We start from the raw sequence: 17294 nt of genomic DNA, 5'->3' as shown, positions 1-17294 counted from the left end.
AACTTAGTTGTTTCTTGACTGCCTTATGTTGACCTGACACACTGCTCTGTTTCATTTACATTATTTGGGAAGAGTGTTGCGGAATCCAGTAGTGGAAGGCACCTGGGCCAAGACCTTGTTTCTTTTTGGTGTCCAGTAAGTATTATTAATGATGACAATGAAAACTTTGCCTACTTAATAGCTTTCTCCTTTTGAGAACCACATAGTGACAATCTCCTAAGTTGGTTGATCCCATGGCCACTGCAGTGAGAATGTGTGTGTGTGTGTGTGTGTGTGTGTGTGTGTGTGTGTGGTCCCATAGTGAACATGTACTGAGTATTCACTATGTACTAAGCACGTTACACAACTGCTCTTTGAGTTTTTTTTGTTTTTTGGTTTTTTTTTTTTTGAGAGTGTCACTCAGGCTGAAGTACAGTAGCACAATCTTGGCTCACTGAAACCTCCACCTCCCAGGTTCAATCAAGTGCTTTTCATGCCTCGGCCTCCCAAGTAGTTGGAATTCAGGTGTGCACCACCACACCTGGCTAATTTTTGTATTTTTAGTAGAGACGGGGTTTCACTATGTTGGCCAAGCTGGTCTTGAACTCCTGACCTCAAGTGATTCTCCTGCCTCGGCCTCCCAAAGTGCTGGGATTACAGGCATGAGCCACCGCGGCCGGTCTGAGGTAGGTATTTTTATTATCCCTATTCTACAAATGAAATGTCAAGGGGCAAGAAAGTAACTTCTCAAAGTTACACAGGGAATAAGCAGTGGGGCAGCTACCTGAGCCCAGGCAGTTGCGCTCCTCCCAAGAAAATGATTATGGAAACACCGCCACTGGTTTCTTATGGTCATGAACCAGTTTTACAAGCATGTTACTGTGTTGGAGCCTCAGAACTCTAGGAAGTGGATAAAGTAGGAATTGTCATCCCATTTCACAGATGAGATTACTGAAGTTACCTGACCTGCTCAACTTTGTATAACTGAAGAAGCTAGAGGAGTGTCTAACTTCTAACCTTTTTGACCAAGGTGGGTGCTTCTCATTAAACCTGTAATTTCCTAATTAAATAATTAGTACCTGTAGCCTGATCAGAATGTCTCACAATGTATATATTTAATATTGTGTATCCTGAAAAGCAGCAATTACACCGATTTGCATCTCAAAATTGATACGTGTTAAAATATAAGAAACAGAAATATAAAATAAATTTATATTTCTTAAATTATAAGAAACAGTTTTTGAAATAGAAACATAAACTACTGAAAAGTTGGGCAGTAAAATGGTCCCTTAGAAACATCATCTAGGAAATCTGAATGAGGATGTAAAGGCTTATCACATACTAAAATATCAAGAAAAGGTTTCTTGTATAGAAAAATGATGAAGATGACGGATTGCACACATCACAGTCTCAAGTTTTTTCTTTTTTTTTTAGAACGGTTGTCATAGGCAATTTTAGAGACAATAACTAGAAGTGTCACTAGGTGGCACTATTGTTCTTAGTATAGTACTGTCTTAACCTATTCCCTAATGAATGTGAGCCAGAGCAGCCAAATCATGAGTATGTAGACAGCAGTATTGCCAGTAATGCTGTAACTTTGTCAAAGTTGTTTCTTAAATAATTGATGAAAAGTCTTACAATTAAGTTCATACTATTTCATGAACCCCAAATGTAGGGAACAATCTCTAGGACTCCTTTTTACAAATATCAATGGCAAATTCCCTTCCCCTTCTCTACCCCTTTTGCCTTTTCCTTCCCCTTCCCCTCTCCTCTTTTTCTTTCTTTCCTTCCTTCCTCCCTCCCTCCCTCCCTCCCTCCTTCCTTCCTTCCTTCCTTCCTTCCTTCCTTCCTTCCTTCCTCTTTCCATCATTCATTTACAAGTATTTATTGAGTGCTTGGAAAGTACCAGAATCTCAGCTTGGCTCCAGCTGCTTTTACACAGAAGTAACGACCTTTAGTGAACATAAGATCATGGGCTTTGCACTGAAAAGACCAGACTTCCTCCACTTACTGACTTGAACAAGTCGTTCTTGTTACCATTACTTCTATTTTAGAGATGAGAAGGCTAAAGCACAGAGCCAGTGGGTATGTATGAAAATACTTTGTAAAATTATGCTTTATATAGGAATGCTATTATTACCACCTCAGGAATGTTGAGGACTGTATCTATTATAGTTCTAGATAATATACTCTAATAAGGCACCTAAGCTGATTAAAAACAGCTCTAGCACAAATGACTAGACAGCTTCCATTTTTTTCTTTTTCTTTGAGACAGAGTCTCACTCTGTCACCTAGGCTGGAGTGCAATGGCGTGATCTCGGCTCACTGCAACCTTCGCCTCCCAGGTTCAAGAGATTCTCCTGCCTCAGCCTCCCGATTAGCTGGGACTACGGGCACATGCCACCACACCCGGCTAATTTTTGTATTTTTAGTAGAGACAGGGTTTTGCCATGTTGGCCAGGCTGGTCTCAAAAGGTACAAAAGTATTTTGTGAGATGTGTATGAATGGGTGTGTTTAAATATAAAACTGTTCTAACATGTCTTCTAGACCAGCCTCATCTTTTACCAGTCGCACTTGACTGCAGTATTGCCAGGACACAGGCTTCCTTTCAGACACTCACTCTGAATGAACTTAATGATGATTCATATTTGCCTGTGGACACTGGGAACTAGCACAGCAAAAACCAATCTGAAGACCTTCGTCTACTCGCATTTTTTAATAATTCGAGTGTAAATTGAGATTGGCTTATTTGGGAGGTTGTGCTTACTGTACTTTTCTCAAGTAATCTTTTTATACAATCTATTTATTCAGTTCTTACTTACTGACGTGTACATTACATCTGAGAGCCAAGGGTGATAGCAAAACTAGGAGCCTCCTCTCTGGGAGTGTTTTAATGCTCAGCACTCTGGAAGTACGTAATGAATGTGAGTTCTCTTCTGTTACCAGGGTGCCAACCAGCTGTTCAGGAGCTGCGACGGGTGTCTAACAGCTCACTGAAGAGGTCAAAGAGAGCTTTTAGAAATGCTTGCTCTGACAGTGATGCTAGTTCTCTCAGTGCCACCGCTGATCGCCTTCATACCAGCCAATCACATAGCTGAGAACTCAAGCAAACATGAAAAAGAAAAACATCAATTTGAAGAGTTTTGTACTGAAAATATCCAGGACTTCCTGATTATTTTACAGATAAGCTAAAGAAATTCAGTATATTATCTGTGTTTCTTCCTGCCAGATGACAAACAGTTGGGAGCAGGGGCCACTTGCTGAAAGGCATCTTGAGAGATAAACTCCCACTTCTTAGATTGGAAGACTAAGGCCCCAAAGCCTCCAGAACTAGCATCTTAATCCAGGCATCTTCTTAGCCACTGTGGTCTCACCCTAGTTTATCAGGCAGTGGCATCAGTCTGCCCTGCCCAGCTCCAGAAGTTTTCCTTTTGTTTTTAAATTGCCCTTGAGTTCTGCACCCTCTTCTCCTCTTCCCCATGGGTATGAAAACACCAAGGATGTCAATAAGAAAATACAAGGGTCTGTAAACAGAGAAGCAAGCAGGAAACAAGGCCTGCATTCATGGGAATAAACTGAGCAATTCTAGAAAATTCGCCATTCATAATGGCAAATTTTAATCAGTGGTGCTGAGAAACTCTTCCCAAGCAAAAAAAGGCTTGTGTGTCTCTGGGGTGAGCCTCTCTCCTTGCTCCCAATCTGGTCTTAGTTCCCAGGTCTAAGGTAGCTAGGGGATCTTCACAGCATACTCCTTGAACAATATCACATTTATATAACTTTGTCCCTCCCTTGTTTGTGAGTCTGGCTATTTCTTTCCCTGTTAAAAGACAAAAAGGGTCTGCAACCCCAACCTCTTCACAGAACACCAACCCAACCAGAGCAAGAATCCCTCTTTATCGGATGGGCTTGCCACACAGCTGCGGACCCTGAGTTGCCTGTCAGATGGGAAGCAAGCCCATCTTTCCCTGTGGAGGGGAGGGCTGGAGGAGAGCCCACTGCCAGTCCACAACAGCCACACTGGAGAGAACTGCAAATCCGGGCTGGCGGTGCAAATCTGGGCTGGCTGTGCAAATCCAGGCTCATTGTCAGGCTGGCAGCACTGGCCAGGGCTAAGTTAATCAAGTGAAACAGAAGGCAAATGGATGTGACCAGCTTATTACCAAGAGGAAACAGACAAGGTAATTTTAAAGAGTTGAAAAATAAGCTTTTCTACTCTCCATAATGATAGAAATGGAAAAGGTTAGATTCTTGCTTACTTTTTCAGTGCAAGTCTGTGTTTTTATGTGTATGATTTTTGTTGTGATTTTTTTCTTTTTGACCTCGTATGTTGCACGTGTCTGTTATGTCACTGCTACCACTTTGCTACTTTCCCTGAACATGTGAAAACAGACCTCGATTTTGAAACTCTTCCATGGCACATTTTTCTTTTATTTGAAAAGATGCGTTTGATTTAGAAAATACAAAGGCACTGTCCTACTTTCTTTGTACCTGGGCTAAATTGGACAGAGGTATCAAAATTAGCTACCTCCTCACCTGTGAAAGAGACACTGATAACAGATTGGGGGTAGGATGGGCTGGCCGTGAGGACCTGTGGTGCAGGATGGGGTTGTCCGTCCAGGCCAGGGCAGTGTGAGTCAGGGACAAGTATGTGTTCCAGCTTTTGTGCTTGTGTCACAGAGGTCAGAAATGAAAAGCAGATAGGGAAGTCTGTGGCTTTGGTTTAAAATAGAGCCCAGGTAGAGTCCATACTATATTTAGAAATCAATTCATGTATATGTGTGTTCCATGCATGTATGCATGTGTGTGTTCATGCAGCCATAACTCAAACATCTCTGGAAAGGCACACCAGAAGCTGGTTTCTGTTGTGGTGGGAATTTAGTAGCCATGGACCAGGGGTGAGAGGAAAACTTACATTGTAAATACTTTCTTTTTAAAATTTTAGAGTGTGTGCTTACATTTCCTGTTAAAACTAAAACATCTGATAATCATCTTAACTAAAGGATATATTCTTGGCAAGAGTAGGAAAATCTCAAAGTAGTCCCATTGAGCAATTTCTTCCTTGGCATAAGGGGAATAAAATCCTGGTTGTCACCTCAGTTTGAAGGGAGGTTAAAGTGGGTTATGTTTCCTTTATGACTTTACCACAGAGATGTTGAAGGGCCAAGCATATGTTCCCATGTGAGCAAGTGGCTGTTGAGTACCATGGGTTTGGGGGCTCCTGATAGCAGTGCTACTGCAAAGATGGTGAGAACTTTGGTGTTTGTGTTGGTTGGGCCTGGATGCCACCTTCCTGGCCCTGTCATTGGGAGACCCATATTCTTAGAAAGATCTGAGCTGAAGTGGTGGAGATTGAGAAAATGAATGAATTGGAAGGAGATTCTGAAGAAGTAGGAGTGGCTGAAGAATCTGTGAGCTCCTCTATTGACAGGGAAAAGCTCCCTTCCCTGTGGCCCCCAGTACAAATGTGAAAAGCAACCCCAGAAAAAACAAAAAACAAAAAACAAAGATCACTGACAACAGTAGAAAAAAAAATACTGTGGGTGGGAAATATTATATTATAGGAGACTAGTTAAGGAGCTCCTGCAGCACCTTGGTCAAAAAGGAGTGAGTTGAAGAAGGGGCAGTTGCAGAAATGACAGCAGTGACACCATGCTTTCCCTCCCCCGGAAGACAGGGATCAGGATGTCGCTGCAGGTCTACCTGAAGGTAACTTAGTACAAATGGATAGACAGCATCTGTATTAGTCAGTTCTTACACTGCCATAAAGATGTACTTGAGACTGGGTAATTTATAAAGAAAATAGGTTTAATTGACTCACAGATCTGCAGGATGTACAGGAGGCTTGGCTGGGAGGCTTCAAGACACTTACAATCATGGCTGAAGGGGAAGCCGGCACGTCTTACATGGTGGGAGGAGGAGGAAGAGAGAGAACAAAAGGGGAGGTGCTACCTACTTTCAAACAACCAGATCTTGTGAGAGCTCTATCAAGGAACAGCAAGGGGGACATCCGCCCCCACCAGACCCTTCCTCCAACACTAGGAATTACAATTCGACAGGAGATTTGGGTGGGGACACAGAGCCAAACCATATCAGCATCCAAGCCTATGTCAGATCAAGGCCTAGGGAACTCACGCAAAGGCAGTATCAAATGCATCCAACTTTGCCAGGAGGAGGGAGCTAAAGGGTTAGGCCAGGTGGGATGGAGAGTGAAGGGAGAAAGTGCAAGTAGATGCCAGAGTGGCCTGATTTTGTGGGTCACTTGCAGCTGCTGGTGAGCATGCTAGGAACACTAAAGGAGACAACAGGGAACACATGTATGGGGATGGATAGCAGTCTGGGATCACTCACTTTCAGGCCTACGGAGTAGCCCAGTGGGTGGAGGTATAGTCAAGAGAGAGAGAGTTCAGGACAAAGTTTTGGGGGAGAAAATGACGAGTTCACTTTTAAACATTTTTTTTTTATTTTAATTTTTTATTTTTGTAGGTCCACAGTAGGCAAATATATTTATGGCATATATGAGATATTTTGATACAGGCATGCAATGCATAATAATCACATCCATGTAAATGGGGTTTCCATTACCTCAAGCATTTCGCATTTCTTTGTGTTACAAACATTCCAACTATACTCTTTCAACTACTTAAAGATGTACAATAAATTATTGTCGACTGTAGTCACCCTGTTACACTATGAAATACTAGATCTTATTCATTCTCTCTAACTTTACTTTTGTACCCATTAACCCTCCCCACTTTCCCCTGCCTCCGACTACCCTTCCCAGCCTCTGGTAACCATCCTTCTTCTATCTCCATGAGTTAATTGTTTTAATTTTTATCTCCCACAAATGAGTGAGAACATGTGAAGTTTGTCTTTCTGTGCCTGGCTTATTTCACTTAACGTAATGATCTCCAGTTCTATCTCTATTGTTGCAAATGACAGGAAATCTTTTTTCTTTTTTGTGGCTGAATAGTTCTCCACCATGCATATGTACCACATTTTCTTTATCCATTCATCTGTTGATGGAGACTTACGTTGCTTTCAGATCTTGGCTATTGTGAATAGTGCTGCAATAAACATGGGAGTGCAGACATTTCTCTGACATACTGATTCCCTTTCTTTTGGGCATATACCTAGCAGTGGGATTGCTGGATCTTACGGTAATTCTGTTTAGTCTTTTGAGGAGCCTCCAAACTCTTCTCCGTAGTGGTTGTACTAATATACATTTCTACCAAAAGTGTACAAGCGTTCCTTTTTCTCCATATCCTCTCCAGCATTCATTATTGCTTATCTTTTGGATAGAAGCCATTTTAGCTGGGTGAGTGATAGATATCTCATTGCTGTTTTGATTTGCATTTCTGTTGATCAGTGATGTTGAGCACCTTTTCACATACCTGTTGATTGTATATCTTCTTTTTTCGTTTGTTTTTTCTGAGATAGAGACTCACTCTGTCATCCAGGCTGGAGTGCAGTGGTGTCATCTCGGCTCACTGCAACCTCCGCCTCCTGGGTTCAAGCGATTCTCCTGCCTCAGCCTCCCCAGTAGCTGGGATTACAGGCATGCACCACCACGCCCGGCTAATTTTTTTTTTTTTTTTTTTTTTTTTTCAGTAGAGACGAGGTTTCACCATGTTGGTCAGGCTGGTCTCAAACTCCTGACCTCATGATCCACCTGCCTCGGCCTCCCAAAGTGCTGGGATTACAGGCATGAGCCACTGCACCCAGCCTGGATTCTGTATTCCTTTCCATGGTCTATGTATCTGTTGTGCCATTACCATGCTGTTTTGATAACTATAGCTCTGTAGTACAATCTGAAGTCGGGTAATGTGATTCCACCAATTTTATTCTTTTTGCTCAGGATAGCTTTGGCTACTCTGGTTCTTTTACTCTGGTGGTTTCATGTAAATTTTAGGATTTTTTTTCTATTTTGGAGAAGAATGTCATTGGTATTTTAATAGAGATTACATTGAATCTGTAGATTGCTTTGGGTGATATGCACATTTTTAACAATATTGACTCTTCCAATCCAAGAACATGAAATATCTTTCCATTTTTTTGTGTGTCCTCAATTTCTTATTTCTTGCATCATTATTTGATAGTTTTCCTTGTATAGAGCTTTTTCTTCCTCTTTTTTTTTTTTTTTTTGAGACAAGGTGGTCTCTCTCTGTTGCCCAGGCTGAAGTATGGAGTGCAGTGATATTATCAGAACTCACTGCAACCTGAAACTACTTTGCTCAAGCGATCCTTGCACCTCGGCCTCCTGAGTATCTGGGACTACAGGTGTGCACCACCACACCCAGCTAACTTTTTTTACTTTTAGTAGAGATGAGATCTTGCTATGTTATTCAGGCTGGTCTTGAACTCCTGGGCTCAAGTGATCCTACCACCTTGGCCTCTCAAATTGCTGGGATTATAGGGATGAGCCACCATGCCCATTTCACTTCTTTGGTTAAGTTCATTCCTAGGTATTTTATTTTATTTGTAGCTGGTATAAATGGGATTACTTTCTTAATTTCTTTTTTCAGATTGTTAAATATTGACATATAGAAATGCTACTGATTGGCCGGGCGCGGTGGCTCAAGCCTGTAATCCCAGCACTTTGGGAGGCCGAGACGGGCGGATCACGAGGTCAGGAGATCGAGACCATCCTGGCTAACACGGTGAAACCCCGTCTCTACTAAAAATACAAAAAACTAGCCGGGCGAGGTGGTGGGCGCCTGTAGTCCCAGCTACTCGGGAGGCTGAGGTAGGAGAATAGCATGAACCCGGGAGGCGGAGCTTGCAGTGAGCTGAGATCCGGCCACTGCACTCCAGCCCGGGTGACAGAGCAAGACTCTGTCTCAAAAAACAAAAACAAAAACAAAAACAAAAACAAACAAAAAAAAAAAGAAATGCTACTGATTTTTGTATGTTGATTTTGTATCCTGCAACCTCACTGAATTTAATTTGTTCATCAGTTCTTTTTTCTTTTTTTCTTTTCTTTTTCTTTTTTTTTTTTTTTTGAGACAGAATCTCGCTCTGTTGTCTAGGCTAGAGTGCAGTAGCGTGATCTCGGCTCACTGCAGCCTCCACCTCCCAGGTTCAAGCAATTCTCCTGCCTCAGCCTCCCAAGTAGGTGGGATTACAGGCACACACCACCACAGCCAGCTAATTTTTGTATTTTTAGTAGAGACAGGGTTTCACCATGTTGGCCAGGTTGGTCTCAAACCCCTGACCTTAGGTGATCCACCTGCCTTGGCCTCCCAAAGTGCTGGGATTACAGATGGGAGCCATTATATCCAGCTGTTCATCAGTTCTAATAGTTTTTTGGTAGAGCCTTCAGGTTTTTCCAAATATAAGATTCTATCATCTGCAAACAAGGATAATTTAACTCTTCCTTTCCAATTTGAATCCCCTTTATTTCTGTGTCTTATCTGATTTTTCTAGCTAGGACTTCCAGTACTATGTAGAACAACAGTGGTGAAAGTGGGCATCCTTGTCTTGTTGCAGATCTTAGAGTAAAGGCTTTCAGTTTTTCCTCATTCCCTATGACACTAGCTGTGGGCCTGTCATATATGGCTTTTATTATCTTGAGATATGTTACTTCTGTACCCAGTTTTTTTAGGGTTTTATCATGAAGGGATGTTGAATTTTGTCAAATGCCTTTCTGCATCAATTGAAAGGATCATATAGTTTTTGTTTTTATTCTGTTGATATGATGTATCACATTGATTGATTTGCATGTTTTGAACCATCCTTGCATCTCTGGGATAAATCCCACTTGATCATGATGAATAAAGTTTTAATGTGTTGTTGCATTTGGTTTGTGAGTTTTTTTTTTTTTTTTTTTTTTTTTTGAGGATTTCTGCATCAAGATTCATCAGGGATATTGGCCTGTGGTTTTCTTTATTTGATATATCTTTGTTTAGTTTTGGTATCAGGGGAATACTGGCCTTGTAGAATGAGTTCAGAGATATTACCTCCCCTATTTTTCAGAATAGTTTGAGTAGGACTGGTATTATTTCTTCTTTAAATATTTGGTAAAATTCAGGAGTGAAGCCATAAGGTCCTAGGCTTTTCTTTACTGGGAGACTTTTTATTATGGCTTTGATCTCAACACTTGTTATTGGTCTGTTCAGCTGCTGGATTTCTTCATGGTTCAATCTTAGCAGGTTGTATGCATCTAGGAATTTATCCATTTCTTCTAGGTTTTCCAATTTATTGGCAGGGAGTTTCTCATAGTAACCTCTAATGATCCTTTGAATTCCTGCAACATTAGTTGTAATATCTCTTTTTTTATCGCTGCTCTTTTCTGGTTTCCATTTACATAAAGTATCTTTTTCCATCTCTTCATTTTCAGTCTGTGCAACTTTATATATGAAGTGTGTTTCTTGTAAGCAACAGATCATTGGGTCTTGTTTTTTAAGATCTATTAATAGGGAGCCACTCTGTATCTTTTGACCGGAGAATTTAGTCCATTTACATTCCATGTTAAAAATGAATTTCTGCCATTTTGCTGTTTGTTTTCTGGTTGTTTCATGTCTTCTCTTCCTGTCTTTCTTTTAGTAAACATGATTTTCTTTGGTGGTATGTTTTAATTTTCTGCCTGTTTCGTGTGTGTGTTTTTTTATTTGAGGTTACCACGAGGCCTGCAAATATAACTAGTCTTATAACTGATTATTTTAAACTGATAATAGTGATTGCATAAACAAACTAATAAGCAAAGAGAAAACTAATAAAAACTCTACACTTTAACTCCATCTCTACTTTTTAACTTTTTGTTATTTCTATTTATGTCTTATTGTACTATGTCTTGAAAAGTTGTTGTGGTTATTTTTGATAGGCTCATCTCTTAGTCTTTCTACTCAAGATACGACTAGTTTACATACTGCAATTACAGTGTTATAATGTTCTGTTGTTTTCTGTGTTCTTACTGTTACCAGTGAGTTTTGAACCTTCAGATGATTTCCTATTGCTCATTAATGTCCCCTTCTTTCAGATTGAAAAACTCCCTTTAGCACTTCTTGTAAGACAGGTCTGGCATTGATGAAATCCCTTGGCTTTTTTTTTTTTTTGTCTGGGGTACGGTGGGGGAGTCTTTATTTCCTCTTCATGTTTAAGGTATATTTTTGTTGGACATACCATTTTAGGATAAAAGGTTTTTTTCTTTTTCTTTTCTTTTTTTTTTTTTTGAGACGGAGTCTCGCTCTGTCACCCAGGCTGGAGTGCAGTGGCCGGATCTCAGCTCACTGCAAGCTCCGCCTCCCGGGTTCACGCCATTCTCCTGCCTCAGCCTCCCGAGTAGCTGGGACTACAGGCGCCGCCACCTCGCCCTGGCTAGTTTTTTTGTATTTTTTTTTAGTAGAGACGGGTTTCACCGTGTTAGCCAGGATGGTCTCGATCTCCTGACCTCGTGATCCGCCCGTCTCGGCCTCCCAAAGTGCCGGGATTACAGGCTTGAGCCACCGCGCCCGGCCTAGGATAAAAGGTTTTTTTCTTTAGCACTTTAAATATGTCACAACACTCCCTGTTGGCCTGTAAGGTTTCCACTGAGAAGTCTGCCGCCAGATGTCTTGGAGCTCCACTGTGTGTTACTTGTTTCTTTCTCTTACTGCTTTTAGGGTCCTTTCTTCATCCTTGACCTTTGGAAGTCTGATTATTAAATGTCATGAGGTAGTCTTATTTGGATTAAACTGCTTGGTGTTCTATAACTTTCTTGTACTTGAATATTGATATCTTCTCTGGGTTTGGGAAGTTCTTTGTTATTATTCCTTTGAATAAACTTTCTATTCTGATCTCTCTCTTTACCTCCTCTTTAAGGCCTATAACCCTTATTTGAACTTTCTGAATTACAGATGCTTGGCATCCAACTGGTCCACGTTAAATCCAGAAAGCATCTAGGTAATGCAAGAGATGTGATGGAACCTAAGAGAAAAGAGTCTCAAGAAAGAAAATGTGACAAAAATGTCAATTGCTTCAGTGAAATCAAATAAGTGTCCACTTGCTTTGACAATATGGAAGTAACTGGTGCTCCCAGTGAAAACATTTTTGGTAGAATGCTGTCTTAGCCCATTTTGTGCTGCTAGAGCAGAATATCTGAGATTGGATAATTTATAAAGAACAAAAATTTATTTGTTATAGTTCTGGAGGCTGGGGAGTCCAAGGTTGAAGGGCCTATATCTGAAGAGGGCCTTCTTTCTCCACTATCCCATCATGGAAGGCAAAAGGGCAGGAAAGCATGAGAGAGAGATGGGAAGAGGGCTGAACTTACCCTTTTATTAGAAATCATTTCCACAATAATGGCATTAATCCATTCATGAGGACAGAGCTTTCATGACCTAATCACTTCTTAAAAGTTCCACCTCTCGGCCGGGCGCGGTGGCTCAAGCCTGTAATCCCAGCACTTTGGGAGGCCGAGACGGGTGAATCGCGAGGTCAGGAGATCGAGACCATCCTGGCTAACACATTGAAACCCCGTCTCTACTAAAAAATACAAAAAACTAGCCGGGCGAGGTAGCGGGCGCCTGTAGTCCCAGCTACTCGGGAGGCTGAGGCAGGAGAATGGCGTGAACCCGGGAGGTGGAGCTTGCAGTGAGCTGAGATCCAGCCACTGCACTCCAGCCTGGGCGACAGAGCGAGACTCCGTCTCAAAAAAAAAAAAAAAAAAAAAAAAAAAAAAAAAAAAAAGTTCCACCTCTCAACACTGTTGCATTGGGGATTAAGTTTACGACACATGAACTTTGAAGAACACATTCAACCCATAGCAATTTGTGTCTGCAGAAACCAGATTACAATAATTGAAGAAGAAAAGGAGAGGTAAGGGGACTGCTTCAGTGGGAAATGAACTTGATGTAATAATTACTTCCAAATAGAGTGACCAACTGTCCCCATTTGCACAGAACTGAGGGGTTTTCTAGGATACTGGATTTGTGTGCAAAAACTACAAATCAGGAAAAGTTGATCATGTTACCTCCAAGTACACTATCAGGCAGACTGCTTTAGAGTTCACAAAAGAGGATGAGAGAAAATTAAAATGCTGAAATCACAAGGTTTATTTATTTATTCATTTTTTCTTTTCTTTTTTGAGACAGAGTCTCGCTCTCTCACCCAACTGGAGTGCAGTGGTATCATAATGGCTCATTGCAGCCTCATCCTCCTGGGCTTAAGCAATCCTCCAACCTCAAACTCCCTAGTAGCTGGGACTACAGGCACACACTAGCATGCTCTGCTAATTTTTTATTTTTATTTTTATTTTAGAGACAAGGTCTCACTATGTTGCCCAGGCTAGTCTTGAACTCCTGGGCTCAAGCAGTCCTCCCACCTCAGCCTTCCAAAGTGCTACGATTACAAGTGTGAGCCACCATGTCCAGCCTATTGCGTAAATTTTAAACACAAAGCAAGAAGCAAGTGGAAACTGAGATAAGTTATCACACTAAGGATAGGATCCAAGTTGGATGTAAGAGTCATACAAACAAAATCCTGTGCCACACAATGTTCATATCCTATCTCTGTCACATACAAAGACACATCAGAATTCCCTACTGATGGCATGGTCTGATGCAGGGACCAGAGTCCAGGGTGAGCAAGGAGACTCAGCAAATTGAACATGCCTGAAGCCAACACATGCTTCCTCTTTCAAAGAAATGGAGGACAAGCAGCCTGTGCACAACTGAAACTCACCAACAAAGTGCTGAGGAGCTGTAGATTTATCTGCATATCTTGGACAGAATTCACACGGGGCAAGAATAGTTGTCACGATTCAGCAGCTGATTTAAATAGGACATAGCTGTCATTCAGGAGGATATATGATCTGTGATTTTACTAATATTTTAGGTTTACTTGGTGCTTCTATCCTTTCCTGTCTACAAGTAGCACACTTGGTATTTCCATTCTTTTAATCTATGCTTATCAAACATATGTTCTGTATATGCTATTTATGTTTAATGTAAAAGATTTCTAACTTATTACATTTGCTATCATTCCTCAACATGTTTTATGAGTGTCACTTATTGTTCTACTTTTTTGTTTCTCTTGTTATTTACAGAAGATTGAATATTCTCAAATACTATAGAAAAATCATATTATAGAAGTAACGATAGCATGAATAGACTTTTTGTACTCAACACTTGGCTGTAATGGAAAAGAGGAAAAAAAGGCTATTTGCTATAGGAATTTACAGAATCAGGGGAAGTTTAAAAAAAAAAAAAAGGTTGAAGATATAGAACAGCCAGAGACAGAAGTTAATTGATGAAGCATGACTATTGAGAGAGAATAAAAGGTGGAGGAGAATTGGTAGGAGATGGTACTCTCTTACAGGAGAAGAGGGAAGAATAATGGGTGGCAATGCAAACATGTATCCAGTGGTGGGTGGGATTCACCAGGTGTGTTTCAGTTTACTTTGTGAAATAACTTGGCTTTTAAATAGTACTTCCAGGCACTGGTTGATTGATTTACAAATGTTTACTTTTTATTAAGTGTGGTGTGGTGGCCTTATAATGTATTGACTTGGCTAAGCTGAACTATGTTTTCCACAGTTTTGTTTCTTGCATGTTTCTGGTTATGGTGGGCCACAAGGGAGATTCTTGTGAGATTCAGAAAGCAGATGGGAAGCTGCAGTCCCTTTGTAGCTCACACACATTGTTGCTGATCTGCTGACTCACCTCATCAGCATGAAGCAGCAGCTGGGCCTGCTCTACCTTCCACTGGGTTTTCCCTCAGCTTCCCTGACTCCTGGGCAGTGTGTGTGTGTGTTTAGTTCCATGAGGATGGGTTCCCACTATCAACACCAGAAGGAATATGAACTGACATGAGTTTCAATTTGTCCTGCTGGATTCTAGTTCATGCTGTGGGTTCCAGGCTCTCCTTGATCTTCCTCACTTTATATCCATTGTCCCTTTCTAACTCCCTGCCCTCTGGACTTCAAGCTCCAGTATCAGATGAAAGGACTACAGTCTTACAGAGACTCTTTAACCAGTTCCAACATTTGTGGAAGGCTGTATTTCTATAAAATAATACCCTCAGATTATGCCTGAGTTTATGTTAATGATACCACTCAGGATAGGGGCTGGACATGCCAGAAAAGCCATCCATGTGACTAGAGGGTTGGGGCTTTGAGCAATGTGGATATCAGCCTGACTTCTGACCTCTGACCCCAGGGAGGAGCAGGGGGCTGGAGACTGAATTTGATCACACTGCCAATGATTCAACCAATCATGCCTACGAAATAAAACCCAAATAAAAACTCTGGACATGGAAGCTAACGGAAACTTCCAGGCTGATAATCATACATCAGTGTGCCAGGAGGATGACAGGTCCTGAGCATAAAGAAGCTTTGAATTTGGGACCCTCCCAGACTTTGCTCTCTGCACCTTTTCATTTGGATGCCCCTGATTCGTGTCTTTTATAATGAAACTCTAAGCCTTAGTATAGTGCGTTCCTGCATTCTGCGAGTCATTCTGGTGCGTTATTAAACCTGAGGAGTTAGTGGGAATCCCTGCATTTGTAGTCAGTTGGTCAGAAGCACAGGTGGCTCAGGAAACCTGGAACATATAATAGCTGGTATCTGGGGTAAGAAGCATCCTGTGAGTGGCTGTTCCCTTAGCCTGTGAAATTTGACTTTACTCCAGGTCAGGATTGTACTGCAAAGAGAAAATAATATATGGATCCCCATGTAGGCATCACCTAGCTTCAATAATAATCAGCTCATGGCCAAACTTGTTTCATCTATAACCCCTCCCATCTCCTTTCATCATTATCCCTCACCCCTCTTACCTGCATCACTGGATTACTTTGAAGTAAATCACTGACAAATCATTTTGTCGGCAAATCACTGATATTTGTTCATATATATTAAAGCAGATATCTCTAAAAAGACCGTTCCCCTCCCACCCTTTTTTTTTGTTTTGTTTTATTTATTTATTTATTTATTTATTTATTTATTTATTTATTTATTTTGAGACAGTCTCACCCTGTTACCCAGGCTGGAGTGCAATGACGCTATCTTGGCTCACTGCAACCTCCACCTCCCAGGTTCAAATGATTCTCCTGCCTCAGCCTCCTGAGTAGCTGGGATCACAGGTGTGCATCCCCACGCCCAGCTAATTTTTTGTATCTTTAGTAGATATGGGGTTTCATCATGTTGGCCAGGCAGGTCTTGAACTCCTGACCTCGTGATCTGCCTGCCTTGGCGTCCTAAAGTGCTGGGATTACAGGCATGAGCCACCACGCCCGGCCTCCCCACCTTTTTTTTTTTTTTTTTTTTTTTTTTTTGAGAGGGAGTCTGGCTCTGCCGCCCAGGCTGGAGTGCTGTGGCCAGATCTCAGCTCACTGCAAGCTCCGCCTCCCGGGTTCACGCCATTCTCCTGCCTCAGCCTCCCGAGTAGCTGGGACTACAGGCGCCCGCCACCTCGCCCAGCTAGTTTTTTTGTATTTTTTAGTAGAGACGGGGTTTCACCGTGTTAGCCAGGAGGGTCTCCATCTCCTGACCTCGTGATCCGCCCGTCTCGGCCTCCCAAAGTGCTGGGATTACAGGCTTGAGCCACCGCGCCCGGCCCCCACCTTTTTTTAAGAGACAAAGTCTCACTCTGTTGCTCCCAAGATGGCAGATTGGAGGCAGTGTTAGCATGCCTCTTCCACTTGGAAAGACAAGACAGTGTGTAGAGACTCACGCTGTGAACTTTTCTCCTAGAAGCAACACAGGAACTTAACAGGAGAACTGAACGAAACCACAGACCCTTTGAAAGAAGCATTGGGCTGCAGCCTACACCATGAGCCAGTAGAAAACTAAGTCCCCAGAGTGTGAGACAGGAATAAATTGCATCAGGAACATACACTCCCACTTGGGAATCTGGCAATCCAGGCCCATGAGGGAAGAACTTCACCCTATCCAGCAATGGAGATGATTTTAGTGAGCACTGGGTAATTTATGAGAAAAAGCATCACTGGGATGGGCTTTGCATGCACTCCCAGGCTCCGGGGAGGATGGAAGGAAGACATTCCTGATCCTACCTCACAGAAGATTGTGCAGAAATCTGCCAGTTAACTCAGGCAGCAGTCACAGGTTGACAGAAGTTCCCAAATGAGATTCACAATATAATCTCGAATGGGGACAAACTCCCTTGGACAGAACCAAGGAGTGAATGGGAAATGTGCTGCAGCCACGGGTGCAGGAGCTGGGCACCCCTGCTTCAGGGGCAGACTGGGAGGGGCGTGGCTTGAAAGCTTTGGTTGCTGTCTCCTTGAGGAAGGCTTATGGCTTGGGGCAGTCTTGAGTTCTGAATGCAGACTGCCTGGATTCTAACGAGCTGCTGCAAGCAGAACACTGCAGGTGAGGGACCTG

Source organism: Rhinopithecus roxellana, chromosome 21 (genome assembly GCF_007565055.1).
Source record: "Rhinopithecus roxellana isolate Shanxi Qingling chromosome 21, ASM756505v1, whole genome shotgun sequence".
Taxonomy (NCBI): Eukaryota; Metazoa; Chordata; class Mammalia; order Primates; family Cercopithecidae; genus Rhinopithecus; species Rhinopithecus roxellana.
The sequence above is the reverse complement of the archived record's forward strand: the minus strand, read 5'-3'. Positions refer to the sequence as shown.